This window comes from Boleophthalmus pectinirostris, unplaced genomic scaffold, assembly GCF_026225935.1.
Source record: "Boleophthalmus pectinirostris isolate CB_2022bp ecotype Guang Dong unplaced genomic scaffold, ASM2622593v1 HiC_scaffold_4, whole genome shotgun sequence".
Taxonomy (NCBI): Eukaryota; Metazoa; Chordata; class Actinopteri; order Gobiiformes; family Gobiidae; genus Boleophthalmus; species Boleophthalmus pectinirostris.
Genome location: NW_026571353.1, coordinates 42,960,780 through 42,968,279, shown reverse-complemented (window position 1 = coordinate 42,968,279; position 7,500 = coordinate 42,960,780).

Here is a 7,500-nt window from a genome sequence, read left to right as displayed (position 1 = left end):
AGCACAGGGAGCAGAGGGAGGAGACACTCGGCGAATCTGTCGCTTCGGGCGAATAAAACATTTTTCAAAACGATAAAAGGAACGTGCAGATCTGAGTTTAGATCTGAGTTTAGATCTGAGTTTAGATCTGAGTTTAGATCTGAGTTTAGATCTGATCCGTGTCACAGTTACAGAGTAAATACCTCCTCTTTAAGGTTTTCTCTTTTTGTTTCACTTTTCGTTAAAATTTTTCGGACACGTCTGAGTTTGTTTTATTTACTTTTCTTTTTTTATTCTTTTCTTTACACCTCCACTCCAGACCTGCTCCTGCTGCTAAAAAGACTCAAATATTTAAACCGGAGCTTAAAAAATCCATGTATCGTTCATTTGTTTTTCAAAATAAAATCAAAAATAAGAAAATGAAAAACTGAAACTTTTTTCTTCATTATTTGTCTCCAAAACCAAATGAAAATAAACAGGTAAAGATTCGTTTTTTTTTTTTCAGTTTTTGATTTTGTTTTTAAATGAAAAATGGAAAAAAACAACAACAAAAAAAACAAAAAAACGGACTAAACCAGGTCTAAACCAGGACTAAACCAGGTCTAAACCAGGACTAAACCAGGTCTAAACCAGGACTAAACCAGATCTAAACCAGGACTAAACCAGGACTAAACCAGATCTAAACCAGGACTAAACCAGGACTAAAACCATCTAAACCAGGACTAAACCAGATCTAAACTAAACCAGGACTAAACCAGGATCTAAACCAGGTCTAAACCAGGACTAAACCAGGACTAAACCAGGACTAAACCAGGACTAAACCAGGACTAAACCAGGACTAAACCAGGACTAACCAGACTAAACCAGGATAAAACTAAACCAGGACTAAACCAGACTAAACCAGGTCTAAACCAGGTCTAAACCAGACTAAACCAGATCTAAACCAGACTAAACCAGGACTAAACCAGACTAAACCAGGACTAAAGACAGACTAAACCAGGATCTAAACCAGGATCTAAACCAGGTCTAAACCAGGTCTAAACCAGGACTAAACCAGGATCTAAACCAGGACTAAACCAGGACTAAACCAGGACTAAACCAGGACTAAACCAGGACTAAACCAGGACTAAACCAGGACTAAACCAGGACTAAACCAGGACTAAACCAAGGACTAAACCAGGACTAAACCAGGACTAAACCAGGTCTAAACCAGGACTAAACCAGATCTAAACCAGACTAAACCAGGTCTAAACCAGGTCTAAACCAGGTAAACCAGGTCTAAACCAGGGTCTAAACCAGGACTAAACCAGGACTAAACCAGGTCTAAACCAGATCTAAACCAGGTCTAAACCAGACTAAACCAGACTAAACCAGACTAAACCAGGACTAAACCAGGTCTAAACCAGGACTAAACCAGGACTAAACCAGGTCTAAACCAGGACTACCAAAACCAGGGACTAAACCAGGACTAAACCAGGACTAAACCAGGACTAAACCAGGTCTAAACCAGGACTAAACCAGGACTAAACCAGGACTAAACCAGGACTAAACCAGGACTAAACCAGACTAAACCAGGTCTAAACCAGGACTAAACCAGGGACTAAACCAGGACTAAACCAGGACTAAACCAGACTAAACCAGGACTAAACCAGATCTAAACCAGGACTAAACCAGATCTAAACCAGGACTAAACCAGATCTAAACCAGGTCTAAACCAGGTCTAAACCAGGTCTAAACCAGGTCTAAACCAGGACTAAACCAGATCTAAACCAGGACTAAACCAGATCTAAACCAGGACTAAACCAGATCTAAACCAGGTCTAAACCAGGTCTAAACCAGGTGTAAACCAGGTCTAAACCAGGTCTAAACCAGGTCTAAACCAGGACTAAACCAGGACTAAACCAGATCTAAACCAGGACTAAACCAGGACTAAACCAGGACTAAACCAGAACTAAACCAGGACTAAACCAGGACTAAACCAGGTCTAAACCAGGACTAGACCAGAACTAGACCAGGACTAAACCAAGACTAAACCAGGTCTAAACCAGGACTAAACCAGATCTAAACCAGATCTAAACCAGGTCTAAACCGGGTCTAAACCGGGTCTAAACCGGGTCTAAACCAGGTCTAAACCAGGTCTAAACCAGGTCTAAACCAGGACTAGACCAGGACTAAACCAAGACTAAACCAGGACTAAACCAGGTCTAAACCAGGACTAAACCAGGACTAGACCAGGACTAGACCAGGACTAAACCAGGACTAAACCAGAACTAAACCAGGTCTAAACCAGGGACTAAACCAGGACTAATTTTGGACTTGAGAGACACAGAGGGAGAACCCCGAGCCCGTGGAGCAGAGGGTCCGCAAACTGTGATCGGGCGACGGCTCTGAGCCCGCGGTCACCAGACGGTCTAGTCCTGGTTTAGTCCTGGTTTAGTCCTGGTTCAGTCCTGGTTTAGTCCTGGTTTTAGTCTGGGTTGTCTGGTTAGTCTGGTTTAGTCCTGGTTTAGTCCTGGTTTAGTCCTGGTTTAGTCCTGGTTTAGTCCTGGTTTAGTCTGGTTTAGTCCTGGTTTAGTCCTGGTTTAGTCCTGGTTTAGTCCTGGTTTAGTCCTGGTTTAGTCCTGGTTTAGTCCTTGGTTTAGTCCTGGTTCAGTCCTGGTTTAGTCCCTGGTTTAGTCCTGGTTTAGTCCTGGTTTAGTCCTGGTTTAGTCCTGGTTTAGTCCTGGTTTAGTCCTGGTTTAGTCCTGGTTTAGTCTTGGTTTAGTCCTGGTTTAGTCCTGGTTTAGTCCTGGTTTAGTCCTGGTTTAGTCCTGGTTTAGTCCTGGTTTAGTCCTGGTTTAGTCTTGGTTTAGACCTGGTTTAGTCCTGGTTTAGTCCTGGTTTAGTCCTGGTTTAGTCCTGGTTTAGTCCGTTATCCATTTTTTTCATTTTTCATTTAAACACAACATTGAAAACTGAAAAAAACGAATCATTATCTGTTTTTTTTTTTTGTTTTTTTTTTTGGTTTTGGAGACAAAACTGTTGTTTCTTCGTTTTCTTATTTTTGGTTTTATTTTGAAAAACAAATGACACACAGATTCTTACACGCTGCTCGTTCTGTTCGTTTAGTGGATCGTTTTGGTTTGTACGAGAACAAGAACAAGAACAAGAACAAGAACATGAACAAGAACAAGAACAAGAACAAGAGAGGTTCTGAGGTTCTGAGGTTCTGAGGTTCTGAGGTTCTGGTGGTTAATGATTTGGGCTGGAGTTTTCTGCCGAGCGATTGGTCAAATAAAAACAGCTCTTCAAACTCTCTGTGTCCAAACTGCACTGACACTTTCCACCTGCAGGAGGCGCTCACCTCAAACTAGTGTTGATGCAGAGAAAAGCTCGAGGAGACGGTGCGTTTATTTAAAGTCTGTGAACCGTTTACTCTTCTGTGTTTCAATTAAGAATGAAAAAATGTGAAAACGGTTTATTTCATTTTTCCGTTTTAGTGTCAAACAAAAAAAAAACAACAGATTTCCACCTCGATTTCCAATATTTAATCTAAAGTTTATTTCAAAAAACACCCATCAAATAACTTTTTGTGTCAGAGTCAACATGGATCTAGAATAAAAACTTTTATTATAAATCTGTTTATTTTATTCTAGTTTTACAGAGTCGACTGAACGAAGTTTCTCTGCTTCTGTTTCTCGTCGTGGATCAACGGCGACTTTATAAAACATGAAAATAAAAGAAGAAACTGCAACAATTTTTCAGCTTCGTCCTTCAAATAAACCAGACAATCAAATATCAACGTTAAAATAAACACAGACTGAAACTTTAAATTAAATATTGGAAATCGAGGTCGAAATCAGTTTATTTTTTGTTTGACACTAAAACAGAAAAATGAAATAACAGTTTTCCCATTTGATTGTTTTTCGTTCTTAAATGAAATCCAAAAAAACAAATGGTACACGGATTTTTAAAGACGATAAACGTGTGAATCGTGAGTTTAATTAGATTTTTTACTCCGTCTCTGCTCTGTTCGACTGAACGACTCCAGCCCGATTCATGATCATTCGTTTTTGTTTAATGAACCAAAAGATGAAGTCGACAGAATCTCTCTCTTTTTTTTTTTTTTTCTTTCTCGTTTGTTTCTATGCAGAACTTTAGACTCGACTCTGGAAACTTGAAGGATTTTTCAAAGTAAAAATGTAAATAACCTCAGATTGTGTTTTTGACGCGTGGATTTGCTGCTCAACTGTACCTCAGCTCCTCTTTCTCTTCTCCTCTTCTCTTCTTCTCTTGTTTTCTGATTAAAAACAAATGAACTCAAACAAAAGTCGCTCTCTCACTTTTTAAATCAACATTAAAACCAAAACAGGGAATTTTGTTCAACTGTTTTCACGTATTTACATTTCACAGATTTTTTTGTCATTAATTCATTTCGATTCACCACAAAGATGAAGATGAAGAAGGATCGTGAGGATCTGACGGAGCCTGAACTGGAACCTGAGCCACGTGACTCCTTTTCAGAACATGTGTGACTCTTTTTAGAACATGTGTGACTCTTTTTAGAACATGTGTGACTCTTTTTAGAACATGTGTGACTCTTTTTAGAACATGTGTGACTCTTTTTAGAACATGTGTGACTCTTTTCAGAACATGTGTGACTCTTTTTAGAACATGTGTGACTCTTTTCAGAACATGTGTGACTCTTTTTAGAACATGTGTGACTCTTTTTAGAACATGTGTGACTCTTTTTAGAACATGTGTGACTCTTTTCAGAACATGTTTGACTCTTTTTAGAACATGTGTGACTCTTTTTAGAACATGTGTGACTCTTTTCAGAACATGTGTGACTCTTTTTAGAACATGTGTGACTCTTTTTAGAACATGTGTGACTCTTTTTAGAACATGTGTGACTCTTTTTAGAACATGTGACTCTTTTCAGAACACGTGTGACTTTTTAGAACATGTGTGACTCTTTTTAGAACATGTGTGACTCTTTTTAGAACATGTGTGACTCTTTTCAGAACATGTGTGACTCTTTTTAGAACATGTGTGACTCTTTTTAGAACATGTGTGACTCTTTTTAGAACATGTGTGACTCTTTTTAGAACATGTGTGACTCTTTTTAGAACATATTTGACTCTTTTCAGAACATGTTTGACTCTTTTTAGAACATGTGTGACTTTTTAGAACATGTGTGACTCTTTTCAGAACATGTGTGACTCTTTTTAGAACATGTGTGACTCTTTTCAGAACATGTGTGACTCTTTTTAGAACATGTGTGACTCTTTTTAGAACATGTGTGACTCTTTTTGAACATGTTCTTTTTTAGAACATGTGTGACTCTTTTTAGAACATGTGGTGACTCTTTAGAACATGTGTGATCTTTTTTAGAACATGTGTGACTCTTTTCAGAACATGTGACTCTTTTTAGAACTGTGTGACTTTTTAGAACATGTGTGACTCTTTTTAGAACATGTGTGAACATGTGTGACTCTTTTTAGAACATGTGTGACTCTTTTTAGAACATGTGTGACTCTTTTCAGAACATGTTTGACTCTTTTTAGAACATGTGTGACTCTTTAGAACATGTGTGACTCTTTTTAGAACATGTGTGACTCTTTTTAGAACATGTTTGACTCTTTTTAGAACATGTGTGACTCTTTTTAGAACATGTGTGACTCTTTTTAGAACATGTGTGACTCTTTTTAGAACATGTGTGACTCTTTTCAGAACATGTGTGACTCTTTTTAGAACATGTGTGACTCTTTTTAGAACATGTGTGACTCTTTTTAGAACATGTGTGACTCTTTTCAGAACATGTTTGACTCTTTTTAGAACATGTGTGACTTTTTAGAACATGTGTGACTCTTTTTAGAACATGTGTGACTCTTTTTAGAACATGTGTGACTCTTTTTAGAACATGTGTGACTCTTTAGAACATGTGTGACTCTTTTTAGAACATGTTTGACTCTTTTTAGAACATGTGTGACTCTTTTTAGAACATGTGTGACTCTTTTTAGAACATGTTTGACTCTTTTTAGAACATGTGTGACTCTTTTTAGAACATGTTGACTCTTTTTAGAACATGTGTGACTCTTTTTAGAACATGTGTGACTCTTTTAGAACATGTGTGACTCTTTTAGAACATGTTGACTCTTTTTAGAACATGTGTGTGACTCTTTTTAGAACATGTGTGACTCTTTTAGAACATGTGTGACTCTTTTTAGAACATGTGTGACTCTTTTTTAGAACATGTTTGACTCTTTTTAGAACATGTGTGACTCTTTTAGAACATGTGTGACTTTTTTAGAACATGTGTGACTCTTTTTAGAACATGTGTGACTCTTTTTAGAACATGTTTGACTCTTTTTAGAACATGTGTGACTCTTTTCAGAACATGTGTGACTCTTTTTAGAACATGTGTGACTCTTTTTAGAACATGTGTGACTCTTTTTAGAACATGTGTGACTCTTTTTAGAACATGTGTGACTCTTTTTAGAACATGTGTGACTCTTTTAGAACATGTGTGACTCTTTTTAGAACATATTTGACTCTTTTTAGAACATGTGTGACTCTTTTCAGAACATGTGTGACTCTTTTTAGAACATGTGTGACTCTTTTTAGAACATGTGTGACTCTTTTTAGAACATGTGTGACTCTTTTTAGAACATGTGTGACTCTTTTTAGAACATGTGTGACTCTTTTTAGAACATGTGTGACTCTTTTTAGAACATGTGTGACTCTTTTTAGAACATGTGTGACTCTTTTTAGAACATGTGTGACTCTTTTTAGAACATTGTGTGACTCTTTTTTAGAACATGTGTGACTCTTTTTAGAACATGTGTGACTCTTTTAGAACATGTGTGACTCTTTTTAGAACATATTTGACTCTTTTTAGAACATGTGTGACTCTTTTTAGAACATGTGTGACTTTTTAGAACATGTGTGACTCTTTTCAGAACATGTGTGACTCTTTTTAGAACATGTGTGACTCTTTTTAGAACATGTGTGACTCTTTTTAGAACATGTGTGACTCTTTTTAGAACATGTGTGACTCTTTTTAGAACATGTTGACTCTTTTTAGAACATGTGTGACACTCTTTTAGAACATGTGTGACTCTTTTTAGAACATGTGTGACTCTTTTTAGAACATGTGTGACTCTTTTTAGAACATGTGTGACTCTTTTTAGAACATGTGTGACTCTTTTTAGAACATGTGTGACTCTTTTTAGAACATGTGTGACTCTTTTCAGAACATGTGTGACTCTTTTTAGAACATGTGTGACTCTTTTCAGAACATGTGTGACTCTTTTTAGAACATGTGTGACTCTTTTTAGAACATGTGTGACTCTTTTTAGAACATGTTGTGACTCTTTTTAGAACATGTGTGACTCTTTTCAGAACATGTGTGACTCTTTTTAGAACATGTGTGACTCTTTTTAGAACATGTGTGACTCTTTTTAGAACATGTGTGACTCTTTTTAGAACATGTGTGACTCTTTTTAGAACATATTTGAGAGTAAAGTCAAATTTACAAAT